General features: G+C 44.8%; 1 pseudogene; it reads right to left on the bottom strand.

Moving 5' to 3' along the window:
• Positions 1-8,423: 8,423 nt before the first annotated feature.
• On the bottom strand, positions 8,424-10,071 carry LOC147696817 (uncharacterized; annotated as a pseudogene).
• Positions 10,072-19,416: the final 9,345 nt, after the last annotated feature.

Raw genomic sequence — 19,416 nt, 5'->3', positions numbered from 1 at the left:
CCCATTGGCTTTGTTTCTTTTCCTTTTCTATGATCTTTGTTTCCGTCTTTTTTTTCTTTGTTTGCTGCGCCCCTCCCTCTTCCTTGGCCTCTTCCTCTTCCACGGTTTCCTCTTCTCCTCTGGGGTGATGTTGGTGGAGGGATTATTCTTCCCGACTGCCGCACCCTCTTCAGCACCCGGAACTCGCCAAATAAAGTCACCCGTTTGGTGATAATCTCCACCTCAGATGTAGTGCTTGTGGTTTTAGTAGAGGTGTCAGTGTCAGAATCACTGGCTGCTGTATATGTCCTAGTATTTTCATCCATCATTTCTTGGTGCTGTGCGCTTGTTGTTGGCAGTTGGATATTATACAAATTATCATACTTTTTGCCGCTAACATCCATGCCACAAGTTTGCCTGGTATGAGAAAGCCCACACAGGAAGGTCATATTTGCCGCTTTATTGGTGGAGTTTGCAGTAACCAAACAGCGAACCGCGTTGCAACAATCCTTCAAGCCCGACACATTTCGTGCGAATGCACTTCCTCATGGGCTAAGGGCTTCTTGACAAATGCTCAGAGCAGCAGGTTAACCGGGCACTTTTGAACTTCTCCGAACCAGGCCCAGATGGTCGTGGCCACCCCGTGGCCTATTGGTATTTGTAGTGCCCTTCTTTTTCCTCGTGTGATTCGCGGTTCAGCATTCCGTCAAATTTCTAAAAATAAAATCCTCAGTGGGTAGCAAACCCAGTTCTGCTAATGGGACACCTCCGTTAAGTTTGGGGTGATTCGTCAAGCGGGAGCTGAGAAAAAAGGGGGGTCCCAAAACGCGTTGTCCCCATGTTAATTTCCATAGGAAATTTTGTGACAAGCTACAACCTGAACTGCTGAACGGAATTACCCTAAATTTGGCAGAAAGGTAGAGCTTGGTTCAGAAAGCAACCTTTTTTTTAAATGGTGTAAATCCATTCAGTAGGTTTTGAGAAATTAAAAAAATAAGAGGGAAAAAATCATTTTCCCATAGAAAACTTTGTGCAAGGCTACAGCCGAAACTAATGAATGGAATTACCCCAAATTTGGCACGAAGGTAGTGCGTGGGTCAGAAGGCTACCTTTTTTTAAATGGTGTAAATTGAAAAACGTGTTTTCTCAATTAATTTTTCATAGGAAACTTTATACAAGGCTACAGGTCAAAATGCTGAACGGAATTACGCCAAATTTGGCAGGGAGAAAGGTCTTGGTCTAGAAATCGCGGTTTTGTTGAAATGGTGTAAATCCATATAGTAGTTTTTGAGATATTAAAGGGAAAAATATATATATATATCTGGTCAGTGCCTTATTCCCGAGCACAAGCGTGCCTCTCATTGGCTGCTAACTCTTCAAAGCAGGATGTGTCCTCCGATTGGCTGCTAACACTTGAAACCAGGAAGTGTTAGCAGCCATCTGGTGCCTTGCATCAAGTGAAAATATAAAAGAAAGGTTCCGGGGGCAATTTAATATAGCGGAGCTCTGTGTAACGATGATTTGGACGCAGTGAAGGTTTAAGATTTATTAACAACTAGCAGCCCGTCCCGACCTTGTCCGGGAGCAATCAGGCTTCAGGGTCCCCGCCCGCCCCGGCCCCTGCCCGCCCCTACATTGTGCATGGGTCCCCCGGAGTAGCAGCCCGTCCCAACCTTGGCTTCAGGGCCCCCGCCCACCCCGACATTGTCCGTGGGTCCCCCGGAGCCTTACCCCATCCGCCACACCTCCCCGAGCTCCTGAGTTCACCGGTCCGCCGCTCCTCGCCGCTCTTCCCAGCTTGTCCGCCGCTCCTCACCGCTCCTCGCCACCTGGACGCCGCTCCTCCCCCCGCTCCTGATGTCAGCACGCACGTCGCGTCCAGCGCTACTTCCATGGGACTACTTTTTTTTCTCGTAAATTTTTTAAATAACTTATATTTTTTTCATTTATATAGCCTATGTCCATCTGCACACACTGATAATTACAACGATGTATCGGGTGTGTGGATTGGCGCTGTGGTTCCCGAGTTTACCCGCCTCAAAGGTTCAAAGTTCTTCCTTTATAATAGTAGTATAGATAAAGGAGAAACAGGTGAGCGCCAGGCAGCACGACTTCCACTCCAGGACACTACTAGGAAGACAACCCTTTCACGCTCCCTCTGCCCAACATCACTACTTCCGAGGTATGTCTTTAGAAGCCAGTCCATTGGCTTTCAGCTCTCTACCTTTGCGAGCTAGTACGGTGCTGTCCCCGTATCTATGCGAGCTACTATTCTGCTGTTCTTTTGGGGGCGGACGGCTCGTAGTTCTGACTCTGTGAGTTGAGGGGACAGGCCACAGTTGTCCCTCTGCGAGCCTGGGTACAAACTGTTCATATGTCTCACTATATGAGTATTGAAAAGCCATTTTGTGATTCAGTCTGTGAGCTGGCATCTGTCCGAGGCATTTCTGAAACATACCGGAGCTCTGTCTGTGAGAGATACCCTTTTCACGCTGCCTCTCCCCACATCAGCAGGTAACGCACCCTCTTCCCATATCACCAGCATACTGTCAACAACCTTCTTGGGCCCGCAAGTCTCCCTCTGCGAACCGTTGGTGGGCTTGCAGCTCTTCCGGGGCGACTTCTCGTGCCCGCATTTTTACTAGCAGCTCACCGGCTTGCAGGTCTCTGAGAAGAGATGCAATGGAGGCAACGGTAATGTAGGTTGGACACCCAACACTACTCCAACATCCCCCAGCAGCAGCTCCTTGTCTGCCATCCCCGCTCATCACCCACAAACAAATGTGACAGGAAGGTTTATAGACGTGGAGCCTAAAAAAATGGCTGGTGTTGCAGTTTTAATAAAAGATATGCTTGTGAGGTTCGACAAATAAGAATCTTAGTCATGTATGGATTTACATATAAAACATTTTATTAAAACAAAAGAACAACAAATAAAACTATGTGTGTAAAACATTTTATTAAAACAAAACAACAACAAATAAAACTATGTATAGCCCTGGCGTATCATCCCTCAACAATTTGTGAATCACAGCCTGCAAGAGAAAAAGAAAAATAAGATGGTGTGCTATGCACCCAGCAAAGGAGAGAGAAAAAGAGGAAGAGTTAGATACAAGGAGGATAGAAAGAGAGAAACAGTATGACAGAGAGGAAGAGAGGGAAAGAGTGACAGAGAGAGGAAGAGAGAGAGCGAAAGAGAGAGAGGAAGACAGAAAGAAAGAGGGAGACAGAGAAAGAGTGAGAGAGAGAAAGAGAGAGATACAAGGAAGAGAGAAAGAGAGAAACAGTATGAGAGAGAAGAGAGAGAGAGAGGAAGAGAAGAAGAGAGAGAGAAAAAGAGTGAGAGAGAAAGAGTGAAACAGTGTGATAGAGATGAAGAGAGAGAGGAAGAGAGAGGAAGAGAGAGAGGAAGAGAGAGGGAAAAAGAGTGAGAGAGAGGAAGAGAAAAAGATTAAGAAAGAAAGAGTGAGATACAAGGAAGAGAGAAAACAGTGTGAGAGAGAGGAAGTGAGAGAAATAAAGAATGAGAGAGAGAGGAAGAAAAAGAGAAAGAAAGAAAGTGTGAGAGAGAGAGAGAAAGGAAGAGCTGGAGAGGGAGTGTTTGCACTGGAGAAAATCTTCGCAGCTCACCTTTGTGTCACCAGTGTGTCTCCAACTACGTGCCGGGACATACTGCACCCTCAAGTATAGTTATCTCAATGATAGTATAGAATTTGTAATTGCATAGAATTTGTAATTGCAGACTATAAACAACTGCACACACGTAATTCACTGTTTCTGCTTTGGGCACCCAGGATGCTGCATCCCATCTATTTCCACTGCACAGAGGTGTCTAACAGCCGCCTACGAAAACACTATTGCCGCTTTAGCGGCGGGAAACTGCCATAAAAGTGGTAAAAAGGGGCTTGATAATATGCCCTTGTGAATTCCCATAGAAGCCCAGGTATGATGTCCTTCACACCAGAACCTGGGCTTCTATGAGAATTGTCAAGGGCATATTATCAAGCCACTTATCGCCGCTTTAGTGGCAATTTCCTGCCGCTAAAGCGGTGATAATGTTATCGCCGTTCTTGATATTATGGTTCCCGGTCTGGTGTAGCCCATACACTTGCACTGCCCAGAGGTGTATAACAGTCGATGCCCACCCAGGCTGCTGCACCCCATGCACTCCCACTATCCGGAGCTGACTGCCTGCCGCTGTGCATTCAGGCTGCTGCACCCCATCCACTCCCACTGGTCGGCGGTGAGTGCCCGCTGCTGCTCAAACAAGCCTCTCTGCTCATCTTCTGCCACCGGCGTGTGTCAAAGAGAGTCGACCACATGCCGAAGGAACCTCCTCAGCCTCAGTACACGCAGTGAACAGAGCTCACAATTCAGTTTAGGTGTTGATTGCCAGGATGGCCACGCATCATCGCAGGTTCTACACGTGTTCAGCTCTGGTGGTGTTTGGGGGGGAAGGTGTGTCAATTTGTGAATCAGACTCTGTTAGATAAAAAGCAAGATAAGCTTGTGCATCATGCGTCCATCAGAGGAGAGAGAGAGAGAGAGAGAGGGAGAGAAAGAGTGAGAGTGAGAGAGTGACACTGGAGAAAATCTTCACAGCTCACCTTTGTGTCACTGGTATGTCTCCAACCATGTCCTGGGACATAGTGCACCCTCAAGCTACCACATCTGAAACATAGTACAGGAATAGTGATTGTAGGAAAGACCAGTATATAGGAATGAAAAGACAGAGACAGTAATTCTCTTGATGTGGTTTAATTCTCATAACATGTTTTGTAAGCATTCTGGGGAAGGTTGCCAGCAAGGGATTTATTTGGCACTTAGAGTTTGACAGTGTAATGCAGTCTATGTTGCTTAGACTTAGCAGCTGAATGAAGCAGCGACTGTAGAATTAATTATGAACCTGTTATCCCAGATCTATGGTAACTACCACACTAGCCCCATAGAGCTGAACTAGTCAGAACAGATTCCGTGAAAACCTTGTAATTTTAAACAATGAATGAGATATTGAACACAATAATGACAGTAAAGCAACACGAAGAAAGTTTGTTTTTAGAAAAAATTATTATTATTTATATTCATCCAGAAACAAATCATCAAAGAAAATGTAGGGTGTACAGTTATTAACAGATGCATATATTTCTTATGTAAATGGAGCTGATGAAACAATCCATATATACAGAAGAAAACAATCCAGTCTAAACGAAATTAAATAAAATTGACTTCTTTGAAAGATGCTGAATAGAGAGTCAAAAGTTGGAGAAGAGACTTGGATTGGATTGTCGACGTTTCGGTCTCAGTGGTGTAATCCAGAGACCATCATCAGGACAGGGAGGTAATGCAATAAGGATGACCCTTATACAGTGTATGAGACCAAGCTTTTAGTGAACTCGCATAAAATTTTAAAAGTTCATTGTCTTAAGGAAGCTTCGAGTCTGCCCTTAGATTGTATCCAAAAGTCTTAGTCAGCAGAAGATTCTTTTTGTTGATGGAAACTGTGGCATGAGTCCCAGGATCCAAGATAGTTTGAAGACGAGTAAATCGAGCGAAGCGTCAACTCTGTATCCAATCAGGGGTGAACTTTTAAAATTTTATGCGAGTTCACTAAAAGCTTGGTCTCATACACTGTATAAGGGTCATCCTTATTGCATTACCTCCCTGTCCTGATGATGGTCTCTGGATTACACCACTGAGACCGAAACGTCGACAATCCAATCCAAGTCTCTTCTCCAACTTTTGACTCTCTATTCAGCATCTTTCAAAGAAGTCAATTTTATTTAATTTCGTTTAGACTGGATTGTTTTCTTCTGTATATATGGATTGTTTCATCAGCTCCATTTACATAAGAAATATATGCATCTGTTAATAACTGTACACCCTACATTTTCTTTGATGATTTGTTTCTGGATGAATATAAATAATAATAATTTTTTCTAAAAACAAACTTTCTTCGTGTTGCTTTACTGTCATTATTGTGTTCAATATCTCATTCATTGTTTAAAATTACAAGGTTTTCACGGAATCTGTTCTGACTAGTTCAGCTCTATGGGGCTAGTGTGGTAGTTACCATAGATCTGGGATAACAGGTTCATAATTAATTCTACAGTCGCTGCTTCATTCAGCTGCTAAGTCTAAGCAACATAGACTGCATTACACTGTCAAACTCTAAGTGCCAAATAAATCCCTTGCTGGCAACCTTCCCCAGAATACTTTGACTGCCCAAGCCCGCAAGGGTATATTGGGTCACCCACCGTTATCACTAATGTTTTGTAAGCAGCAAGGGTAAAGGAAGAATGACTGAACCCCCTTTAACTTATACCTTCCAACCTTTTCACATTCAAAACATTACATTCCCAAAGCGACGCGAGGCAGCCACAAGCTGTGAGAGCTTATAGTTGGAAGTCAGCACCGGCTCCTCGGGCATTACACCAGTGCCTACGTTACCAATCCGATGCTGTAGCAGAGTATATACAAGTGCATATGCCTAAATCGCTCTTCCTTCTTTCTGCATTCAGGGTGCTGTACCCCATCCACTCCCGCCGCCCAGAGTTATCTGCCTGACGCTGGGCACCAAGGCCTCACTGCTCACCTTTTGACGGTCACTCCACATCGCGCAGCTCTGTATGCATGATAATAGGTCTCACATTTGCTACTGAGTATTGATATGGCCATGGCAGAGGACATACTAGTGCACCTTTCATCATCACAGGTTGTACACCCGCTCAGTAAGAAGTGAGGCCACGTACTCTAAACTCTAAAATGGCGCAGAACAGGTGCTCACGGTCTTTTATGTTAGCAGGGTCACGTGTCCTGAGACGCCTGTGCTGGATGTGTGTGGTGTGGGTGTATACCAGGCGTGAGGGAGTGGCTGTGGCATCAGTGTTGCCAGATTGGGCTGGATCATGCACAATTGGGCTATATTTTTCTGGTTGTGTTGTAAAATTTTGGTTTCTGCTAGTTACCAGATTATAAATATATATAGAACGCTCCAGCAAAGTAGTATGTTAAAGCGCATTATTAGACAAATATATACTTGGCACACTGCTGCAACATCAATTCCAATGCATTCACCGCCTGCTTGATGCTGTCACTGCCCCTCCTTCCCTAAAGTACCAATATTGGGCTAGTTTGGGCTACTTTTTAGTTGGCTTTGGGTAATAGAAAGCTTTAAAAGTCTGACAACACTGGATGCGGGTGTCCGTGTTGGAGTGCTATCTCTGTGAGACAAGTCTCACAATATGGCCAACATGAAAGGTACGGGAAATTACTTACCCTATATTCATCTGTAGTTGCACACAAGAAAGATGGTGGACATGAGATATCTGTGTGGATATGAATGTTTATTGCACATTCAGTGGAGTGTTGCAGCTGTAGCAATACAGGGCCATGGTAAGTTGAAGTTTCAGTTTTTGGCACATGAAGGGCAGCCAATTAGAGACAAGGTTGTTGTGGGAGTTGGGCTGCGCCAACATATGTACTTGTACAATCACTTCAACGATCCACACACACTTATAAATTCAGTATACACTCTCCTTGCAGTACTCTAATGATGCAGTCTCTACGTACAATGACCGTGACAAAGTTACATAACTAAAGTTTACCCCCAGTGTCAAATGGTTGCATACGCTGTCCAGAGCACTATGTAATGTGGTAGGGCCTAGGGGCAGTGATAAGCGTGGCTCAAATCCACCCGAGTGACTTACCACACTCACCTATAGTTACTCAGTAAGAAGTCAGCCGGACAGTGGAGAAGAATAAACAAGGTAATTTTATTAGGCCACAAACTCCCATATGAGAGGGCCCTGTCCGACCTCACCCCTAAGAGTGCGCCGAGAGGACTAACTCATATCATCACAGCAATACATTATAACATGGTACAGTGAAGCAAAACACGCCCCTTCTGGAAAAGTACTGAACCCCAGAGAGAGGAACAATGGCATCATACAAGAGGCATCTGCACCTGCAAAGGCAACATTTGGCTATCTCTGCCCCTGGCCGCGGAGCCGGGCCTCAGCGTCTCTGGTGCATGAGAACACTACTGATAAGGAACTTGTTAGTTTCGGCCACAGCTAGCTGAGAAACGAAAACTGCTGCATTAGGGTTTTTCTTATTCCTACGGGAGGGGGGAATGAGCGAGTGCGTCTCCCAGACACAGACAAATACTCAAAATGGAGGCACACGAGCTAAGCTAAGGAAACTGAATATCACCACACGTATAAATGAATAATCGTATGAAGAGTAAAAATAGCGTAAAAGCATAAGTATATACTTCATTAGTTAGACACATGATGCTAACTTGCATATGTAAATGCTAATGGGTGGGGCATCGAAAATGAAACCTATCAGACCCTCCTTTTAGCATCATTTGGCTAACTGGAGCGTAGCCTTTATTAGCTAAAAAGGTAGCGCCTTTACATTCCATTCTAGGGGCGGGGCACACTTCAATCAAAAATATCATTATCAATAAGCATCAACCAGCGAATATCTGGAAGTTCAATTTCAGTAGAAGCAGGATATTGACCAGTCACCTTTCTTGAGGGCCGTAAATTACTAGCACACATTGAGCAACAAGGGGGAACGCAGTAAACACAAAGGCAGCACGTCAGGAGTACACCCACTACTCCTACTATCCCCATTAGTATTTTCCAGCCCCACGAGGAGAAAACACCCCAGAGCCACCCCTGTAGTGACCATGTCCCAGTATCCTGATGAAGTTCAGTTTCTAATCTATGGAGTTTCTGTACCGCTAAGTTAACTGTCGGGGCTGAATCTGGAATATACACGCAGCAAGACGTCCCGATGACGCGGCAGGCTCCGCCCCTATCAGCAAGGATGACGTCTAACACCATCCTGTTTTGGATCGTGAATAATCTCATAGCCTGCATCTCAACAGACATATTAGCAGCAATGTCTGCTTCAGTATTGACTACTTTCTCCATCACCCTCGACAATCTACGGATGGCCCTACTGTTAAATATCGGACCCCAAAATGGCAATAAGCCCTTAGAGAAATCTGTCCATTGTTGTAAAGAGGTGTTAGTCTGATCTACATCTTCAACCTGAAGTGCCCTCCTTATGCGCTGCTCTGGCGGGCTGGTAAACCTACGATGAGTCTTATGATAGTCAGAAGGTGCCACATACACAGGTGGAAGCATATAGGCCAGATAACAGACTCCACCCCAACCCTCAGGCAGCCATAGATACCCATTGTCTCAGCATACAAAGTAAATATTGGGGGGCGTTACTAGAGAAGGACTAAGAGGCAGGCGGATCGATGCAGTCAGGTTGCAAGAACTGTTCCCAACCTTTATAGGACCCCTCCCTGCTATACAAAAGAATGGGGACGGTCCCACAACCGCTAAGGGCATCAAAGACTTATTGCTACCATTCCCTTTTGGGGGGGTGTCTATACGACAGAGAGGAATTTAACTGTAGAAAACTTTCCCGAACTTTGTCAGTGTCATTGGGAGTCATGAATCGTCCTACTTTCTTCGAACATGTCTCTAAAAATGTTTGATCAAAACGTCCGTCAGTAAACAACTGTCCAAGAGAAGAAGTGGGCATAGGGCGTACTCGCATTGTCATAGTAGATCCTCTGTCTGATAGTCGGGGAGATAGGAAATCCGGTTGTTGGAAATATTTGACCATACCAATCAAAGTGTACCACCCCACACAACTATTCACCGGTGTCAGGGGAAGTGCTAGGAATCTATCTTTTTTATAAGCAACAGAGGGTAACAATCCACAAACCCAACAATCGGTCACATTATAGACTGCATGAGCATGATGTAAAGTCTTAATAAAAACATTATCTCTATAGCCTTTACGTAAACTTTGTTCACCATAATCAACAGTAATCATGTTATGTTCGGGAATGGCAGAAGGTGTGGGGGCAAACACATGTACAGGATAGGCTTTGTCCAGAAAAACCAATATTCCAAGAATCACAATGAAGGCAATAAGCAGTATTACGATGACCACTATTTTTCCTTTGCGCGGTAAAGCCAACCATGGGGAATCAGGCTCTGGTCTACGAGGAGCCGCAAAAGGCTGCTCCTCGTCGGGGACGGGACGACCAAAGGGGTACATTTCTCTACAAAAAAAAACCAAAACCAAAAGAAAAACTAAACTAGAAAAAATAGTCCCAGGCACTCCAAAACCGGCCAGAGGGGTTCTTCAACCCTGAAAAGGGATCTTCGTCCCTGTGTCCGTTAAAGCCTCACAGGTAGACTTCTATTGTTCGTTCCCTAATCCCTCGTTGGAGTTGCACAGCTTCAGCAACTCAGGAGCACTAATCTGGGCCCAGACACCACTCTAATGTCTCGTAAAACAGAATCTTCGGCCAAACACCAGGGCTCTTACTAGTCCATCCCTATCACTAAGCTTATTCTGTAAGATATTGTCCACACCTCTACCTGTTCCAGCACCCTATCTAAGCCCTTCTTCCAGTGTTTAGTCCCTCATGCCTTTCTGCTTTCTGGGCCACAGATTATAGCGAGTGCTCCCTCGCACTTCAGGATCTGTGAACAAAATGGGGATGTCTTTGGCAAGTGTTGCGTCCTTCGATGCCTGATCACTATTCTCAACGGGAGCCTTGGAGCTTGCAACAATTATTTTCTTTCCCTTTACTGTACTCAGCTCCTCTCCCCTCAGTGAGGCATCAGAGAAAGGTGTGTATCTTGGTATCACTTCACACTCTTGGTCAGCAACGCCATCTTTCACCCATTTGTCATACGGCAATGGTAGTGGAACCTTCTTTACATGAGATGCGTGGGTCCACGCCTTCCGACCCTCAACTCGAAGTGCGGTACGTGTTGTCAGGAGCACTTGCCTCGGCTCCGACCACCTCGGTTCCAGGCAAGACTTCAGCTGATACTTCTTCACCACAACCCAGTCCCCGGGCTGTATGGCATGTCCGGGCCCCTCCGGCAACGGCTTCAGGGTGTCTGCTCCCTGCTGATGAATAGAACGAAGATCTTTAGTCAAAGCATACAAGTAGTCTATCAACAGAGGATACTCAATTTCTGAAAAACATTTTGGTCTCGGTACTCCCCACACATTAGCGGGGCAGCCGAAGACCACCTCGTGAAGGGAGACACCCGTTCTGGAATTAACTGTCACTCTGGTAGAAAGTAAGGCTAAGGGAAGGGCATCTGTACCCCTCTGTATTTTGGCCATCTTCAATTTTAACGTTCCATTAAATCTCTCCACAAGTCCCGTGGCTTGAGGGTGTTGAGCCGCGTGGAACTTTTGGGAAATCTGCAGACCCTTACATATCTGCTTCATCAATTCAGCATTAAAGGATGTGCCATTATCACTCCAGATCACTCTAGGCAGGCCATATCGGGAAAAATATTCTTTTATCAACATCTTGGCTGTGGAAATGGCCGTACAATCTTTTGTTGGAAATGCCCCCACCCACCTGCTAAAAGAGCATACAACCACCAGGACATATTTGAGGTTGTTGACCCTTTCCATCTCAATATAATCCATCTGAATCACCTCGATAGGGAAAGAGGGGGGAGCGAAATTGCCCACTGGGACAGGTGTTCCCTTTCCTGGATTATGCCTTAAACATACCATACACTGTTGTACTAAATGGGTAGGCACTTTAGAAATATTTCTGTTGCTCCACACTGGGTCCAGTAATTTGCATATACCCTTAGCACTAATATGTGCTGGCCCATGAGCCATTGTCACCACTGGGAGGACATATGCGTTTGGGAGTAACCATCGTCTTTTGTCTGTCATATCTGTCCAACATTCATCAGAATCCAATCGCCCCCCACCATCCTTCCATGTCCTCAATTCGTCCTCAGTCGCCTTTTCTTGTATGTTCTTTACGCTCTGCACAGTATCTGCAAACATATTAACATCTGGTACCCATCTAGCTGGTCCTGCCACAAACATTCGTGGGAGTTTCGTCCTAGCTGTCTCCTTTGCTGTTTGGTCTGCGAACGCGTTTCCGCGTCCTACATCGTCCACCACCACCTTATGTGCACTACACTTTATCACAGCCAGTCGTCTGGGTAGCGTCAATGCTGTAAGTAGTCGTAATATCAGTGGGCCGTGTTGTATTCTCTGTCCATGTGATGTAAAAAAAACCCCGTTCTTCCCACAGTCGCCCGTAACTATGAGCCACGCCAAAGGCGTATTGGCAGTCGGTATAGATATTCACATCCAGTCCTTCACTCAACTCACACGCTCGCAACAAGGCTATTATTTCTGCAGCCTGGGCCGAATGATATGGAATCCTAGAAGTCTCCACTACTGTCTGTAATTTCGTAACTGCATATGCTGCAGTCGACGTACCGTCTGCAAGTTTAAATCAAGACCCATCAACATACAGCTCCCCATCAGGATCATCTAGGGGTGTATCGGTCAAGTCAATTCTCCCTTTCGTCTCCTCCTCTGTCCGAAACAAACAATCGTGTATTTCATCGTCCTTTGTATCTGATGGGATGGGTAGCAACCTGGCTGGGTTCAGAGTGGCACATCGCTTTATCGTGACATGGGGTGCGAATAGTGTCATTTCATAACCAGTAAAGCGAGCACTAGTTAAGTGCTGCGTCTGCGTTCTGTTCAATTGAATATCCACAGCATGCGGTACCATTACTGTGAGGTCTGAACTCAGCACGAGCCCTGCCGATTGTCTAATAGAGACCGCAGCCGCCGCTGTGGCCCGCAGACAGCTCGGCAGCTCGGCAGCGCTGTCGAGCATAGCAGAGAAGTAAGCACACGGTCTCTGTTTCCCCCCAAAACATTGTGCTCGGACAGACAACGCGCAACCTTCCGCCTCATGTACATAAAGCACAAAAGGCTTCTGGTAATCAGGTGTTCCCAAAACAGGTGCAGAACATAAAGCAGTTTTTAGTGACTCAAAAGCTTCCTGACATGCGGGAGTCCAGGGTAGGGGTTCGCGTGCCTCTTTAGTAGTCAGATACAGTAGGGGTTTTGTTAGTAAGGCATAATTGGGTATCCACTGGCGACAATACGAGGTTATGCCCAAAAACGCGCGCACCTCTCGCTGCGTGTTAGGTACAGCCATGTTAGTTATCGCTTTTATGCTCTCCGGTGTCAACCTCCTCCCCTCCTTCCAAAGGAGATGACCTAAGTAGGTTACCTCCGTTCGACAATATTGGAATTTAGGAAGGGACACCTTGTGGCCCTTGTGTGCCAAATGATGTAATAGTTTAACCGAAGCATCCCGACAACCGTCCTCGGTGTCCGATGCAATGAGAATATCATCCACATATTGTAACAGAACATTGCCTGCGGGTAGTTCCAAGTCATCCAATTGAGCTTTCAATGCCTGGCTATAAATGCTGGGACTCTCTGTATATCCTTGAGGAATTCTCCTAAATCTAAAACTTCGGCCAGCCAATGAGAATCTGAAGAGATATCGGCTATCTTCATGTACAGGAATACTGAAGAAAGCATTCTTCAGATCCAGAACAGAAAAATATTTAGCCGATGGAGGAATCATTGTTAAAATCGTTGTAATGTCAGAAACCACTGGGTACTGGGGCTCAACCACCTTGTTAATGTGGCGTAAGTCAATCACAAATCTATAGACATCAGGCGTATCATCTTTGGCATCAGCTGACCGTCTTTTAAGAATCGGAAGAATAGGACTATTACATCTGTTAGAGTCCGTCTCCTCCACGACCCCTGATCGAATCAAATCCTGTATTATCTGCAATAGGGCTTTATCGCCATCCCTAGATATCTTATATTGGGGTATTCTGGGCAATTGGGCTCCCACTTTAACCTTGATGGACACAGGAACAATATCCATTTTTCCCACATCCGTATCACTGTTTGCCCATAATCTCTCTGGGACCCCTTCAAATTCAGGCGGCAAAGGCTCATCTTTGGAAAAACATTGCTGTGCACGCGCAACGGTAGGACCCAATGTGAGGTACACACCATCCGGAGAACAATAAATGGTGGCATGCAACCTCTTCAGCAAGTCTAAACCTAACAGGTTTTCGCCGCAATTGGAAGTCAACAGAAAAGGGGAATCTACAGTGAAAGGGCCAATCGTAAGAGCGAGTGGTTTAGAGATGGAGCTAATCACCGGAGTACCTGAGAACCCCACAGAGATATTATTCTTGCCAGACAGAGCCGCCCCTGGGACCTGAGAACGAGCCACTGAACTTTTCATAGCACCCGTGAATGTCTGGCATAATATCGACAGACAGAATATCGAAATACAAAAATATCGGCACAAAAATATCGACATCAAAAATATCGGAGTCATATCTTCATAAAGGTAAGTACAAAAATATCGAAAAAATAATATTGTAGTACAAAAATATCGAAGTTAAAAATATCGGTTTTTTAAATGTATTAATAATAATGTAAAAATAATTTTAAAATACATATAATTTTACAAATATTAAATAAAAATATTAAAACAAAATTAAAACTAATACATATACATTTAAAATAAATAAAACACTTAATAATTTAATGTAATTTTCTTTTTTTTAATTTCATTTAATTGATTTAATGTAATTTTTTTTATTTTTACCCTGTATGCCTGTACCCCAAAACCCCAAAACTGACCCTGAACCCTAAAAATATCCCTGTACCCCAAAAACCCAAAACTGACCCTGAACCCTAAAAATATCCCTGTACCCCAAAAACCCAAAACTGACCCTGAACCCTAAAAATACCCCTTTACCCAAAAACTGAAAACTGACCCTGAACCCTAAAAATACCCCTTTACCCAAAAACTGAAAACTGACCCTGAACCCTAAAAATACCCCTTTACCCAAGAACTGAAAACTGACCCTGAACCCTAAAAATACCCCTTTACCCAAGAACTGAAAACTGACCCTGAACCGTAAAAATACCCCTTTACCCAAAAACTGAAAACTGACCCTGAACCCTAAAAATACCCCTTTACCCAAAAACTGAAAACTGACCCTGAACCCTAAAAATACCCCTTTACCCAAGAACTGAAAACTGACCCTGAACCCTAAAAATACCCCTTTACCCAAGAACTGAAAACTGACCCTGAACCCTAAAAATACCCCTTTACCCAAAAACTGAAAACTGACCCTGAACCCTAAAAATACTCCTTTACCCAAAATTAATTAATATTATTTAATTACCAATTAATTATTAATTAACAATAACAATAAAGTAAATATATTAGCACATTAGCTGTAATTAATTTAATTTAATAATTAATATTATTTTTCCCAATTAATTAATTAAGAATAACAAAAAATTATATATTAAAAAAATTACTCTAATTAATGTAATTAACTAATTAATATTAATTAATTGCCAACTAATTAATAATTAAAAATATGTACAAAATTATATTAATTAATTAACTAATTAATATAAATTAATTACCAATTAATTAATAATAAAAATATTTACAAACATATATTAATTAATTATTATTAAATTACTTCCCACCCTATTCCCCTATAAACCCATAACCCGCTACAGAACATATTTATCAATTAATCAATTAATTAAAATAAATTAAAAATTAATTCTCAATTAATATATTAATAATTCCTACTAATTAATAATTCATTTAACATAATTAAATTACTTCCCACCCTATTCCCCTATAAACCCACAACCCGCTACAGTAGTAATAGACAATATTTAATTAAATTACATTAAAAATAAATAATAAAACATACTAAATACAATATAATATACACTAAATTTATTTAAAAATTGATATTAGTAACATCGAAGTTATTATTTCGATATTTTTGACATCGATATTTAAAACTTCAATATTACTGATATCATACTAATATCGATATTAAGACTGTCGATATTACTTACCTTCGATATTTTGTCCCATCGATATTTAAACTTCGATATAATTGTATATCGATATTTAAAAATCGATATTTTGTCTGTGTACCAGCACCCGTATCTACCAAAAATTTCTGTTGGGACCCCGACAAATCTGCAGTCACATAGGGTCCTCGTTGATCAATATCCACAGAAACTGGTCCCTCGCTCTGTCCTACGCTGTCCTAGTTATGGGAAAATCCTGTCAAATCATCCATCATATAATCATCGTTGTAGTACTGTCCACCTTCCCTCTGAAAGTGTTCTCTATCTCTATTTGCATTGAAACAATTTCCTCCTTGCCTCCCTACACCATCAGACTGCCCATCATGTCTTCGGAAATCACCTCGGCCTCGCCCTCTGCCTTGGCCAGCATTCGACTGAAACTCAGGACAATCTCTCCACCAGTGCCCCTCCTGTTTACATTTTGCACACTGATTCTGTCCCAATCGCTCTCTCTTGTCACCCCTTCCATAACCACTTCCCCCTCGTCCCGCTGCCGCAGGTGAAGCACCTCTGCCCGACCTTTGGACACCTGTTGTAGCAAAACCCTCGTCTTCAAATCCTTGGCCTTCTTTTCTTGCTTGTCCTTACTCTCATTTTCTCTATGTTCATAATACTGAGCCATGCTGAGGATACCAGAGGGAGTGTACTTCGTCCACGTACTCTCCGATGCCTGTAACCTCGCCGATATTTCCGGTAACAGGTTCATTACGAACCTGTTAACGAAAAGTCGTAACCCTCCGTCCTGTGACATGTCCTGTCCACTGAAATCCATAAACGTCTCCTCGACCCTAGTAAAAAAATCAGAGACAGCTTGATCCTTTTTCTGTCTACAGGCTGTCAACTTATCCCAGTCCACTTTCTTCGGGGGGATGAGAGAGTGCATATACTTAATAATCCGCCCCGGCAGAGCCAAAATCTCCGCTTTCGGCTTCTCACCTGGCTTTCGTTCCTTGTCCCAATCCTGCAATTCCACCCATGTACCACCCAGTTCCTCCGCATGATCAGTGCCCTTCACCTGCCTCCACACGTCCACCGGGACTAATAATCCAAAGAATAATTCAATGTCCGCTAAAGTCATAACAGTCGAGGATGCAGCTTCTGTCAACTCTTTATAATAGGCAGTCTGATTTTTTCTGGAATCTGGCAACTGAGCCTTCAAAGCTAACACCTCCCTCCTTTCCCACGGCGTATATACCCACTGTTCTTGAAAATGGGCGTCTACACGAGCCCTAGTGGCAGCATGTGTGACTGGATCTACCACTTTGGGGGCTTCAGGGTGAAAAATAGGGTGTACCTCACGCATTGGATGTATCCCAGGGAAATAGGGTGTGCCCGCAGATGGTAACTCATTTCTATACTCTAACAGGGATCTCAAACTTCGCATTACCTCCCGTACCCCAGTGTTAGCCCTATAGGCTCCATTTTTTATATCATGTAAAATTGCGGGTGCTGCTCCTCCAAACCCCGGTTCCCATAGCGCTATCAACGTTGTCGACATATGCCACAAAGCATGCTGTTGCATCAGAGGTTCAAAATCTTTCATTGTGGACCAAATGTCCTCAACCGAATAAACATTATTCCTGGCCCACTGACAAGCTTGATTAGCCACCACCGTTTTTTCATCTAAGCCAATTGTAGAGCGTGTAAGCAATTTTCGCACCTGGGAGAGCAACCCACTCCCCATACCTCTATTCGGTGTCAACCACCCCTGACTGGGAGTAGCGCTAGCAGAGACAGCAGGGAGTGCTGAGGGAAACTGGGAGGGAGCGGGTGAGCTTGCCGCGAGCAAAGAAACAAGGGGGGCTGGCAACGATGGGGAGACAGAAGACGCCGCATCAGACAGGTGTGGGGCACTTGCTTGCGGGTCCGAAACCCCACCGGAGGAAGCCGGAACCGGCAACGTGGGATATAGTGGCTGCGGTGCATAAGGGGGAGGGGGTCGGGCACTCAAAACATCCTCCATCTCATCCTGCTCATCCTCTCGCACAACATAACTTTTATTTTCCTTCAACCTAAAAAGCCTATCTGCGCGCTCGATCCGCTGCTCATTCTCTTTCTTTGTATGCTCCCTCGCATTCTGTGCCATCGTCTGCGCCGCCCTCTTCTGAGCCACCTTCTCCTCCCTCAATTGACGTTCTTTAACTTTCTTCTGCCACATCCGTAATGAGTCAAACATGCTCTGACGACTACGTCTAGTGAACAATTTGTCTTGTAAATAGTCTAATTTAGCCACATCAAAAGAACCTGTTAAAGGCCACTGCAAATCCACATTATCTTTGGTATATCTGTGCCATAAAGTACCAAACAAAATCGGAGGCAATCCATGTTTCACATACATATCGAAATTAGGGAAGCCCTCCACCGGGGCGGGCTGGCTTTCGGCCAGTCTAGAATCCGATGCACGACAGCAGCATCCGCAGACTGAACAGTATACTAACTGTTCTGAGGCTAGGGGACACATCCACTACTCGTGTGACACTACGGATCGCTGCGCACTTTACCGCAGGAGGCCCAGAACTCACACCTACCAAATCGCCAGCCGTAGGCATTCGGGGTGAAGTCCGGGACCCGCCGCAATGAGCCACGCCTCCACCACAGTGCCACCTGGTCGGATGACCGCAAACAAACCTCCCCACACCTCCCATTAAGTCTGTCAGAGCGCCACTCGCACTCTGAGTTCCCCGGAGCACCCTAGCCCCAGGAGCACACCGGCTCCTCAAACCGTTAGAGACACCCCAGTCTCTCGGAGCACTCCAGCTCCTTCAAACAACAGGCGGACCACTCACCTTCCGTATGCGGTACCGACCTCTACCGTTCTCCACCTCCGGCTGCCAGGACCAACACGGTCAGCTCCAAGTTCCGCCTTCCGGACCCCGGCGTAGGATCCGAACCGGGACCTCTCCCGATCAGCAAGGTGGGGCAGCGCTGTGAGAACCAAGCTCGGCATCAATGTGGGTACCCAGACCCACCGTGCCGACCAGAGGGTCCCGGGTCTTCTGCTACCCACCTACGGGTGAGAAAGATCCTTATCGCGGGGTTCCAGTTCGGGCGCCATCTGATAAGCGTGGCTCAAATCCACCCGAGTGAGTTACCACACTCACCTATAGTTACTCAGTAAGAAGTCAGCCGGACAGTGGAGAAGAATAAACAAGGTAATTTTATTAGGCCACAAACTCCCATATGAGAGGGCCCTGTCCGACCTCACCCCTAAGAGTGCGCCAAGAGGACTAACTCATATCATCACAGCAATACATTATAACATGGTACAGTGAATCAAAACACGCCCCTTCTGGAAAAGTACTGAACCCCAGAGAGAGGAACAATGGCATCATACAAGAGGCATCTGCACCTGCAAAGGCAACATTTGGCTATCTCTGCCCAAGGCCGCGGAGCCAGGCCTCAGCGTCTCTGGTGCATGAGAACACTACTGATAAGGAACTTGTTAGTTTCGGCCACAGCTAGCTGTGAAACGAAAACTGCTGCATTAGGGTTTTTCTTATTCCTACGGGAGGGGGGAATGAGCGAGTGCGACTCGCAGACACAGACAAATACTCAAAATGGAGGCACACGAGCTAAGCTAAGGAAACTGAA

This window comes from Lissotriton vulgaris, chromosome 8, assembly GCF_964263255.1.
Source record: "Lissotriton vulgaris chromosome 8, aLisVul1.2, whole genome shotgun sequence".
Taxonomy (NCBI): Eukaryota; Metazoa; Chordata; class Amphibia; order Caudata; family Salamandridae; genus Lissotriton; species Lissotriton vulgaris.
Note: the sequence above shows the minus strand (reverse complement) of the source record. Positions and strands in the feature narration are given on the sequence as shown.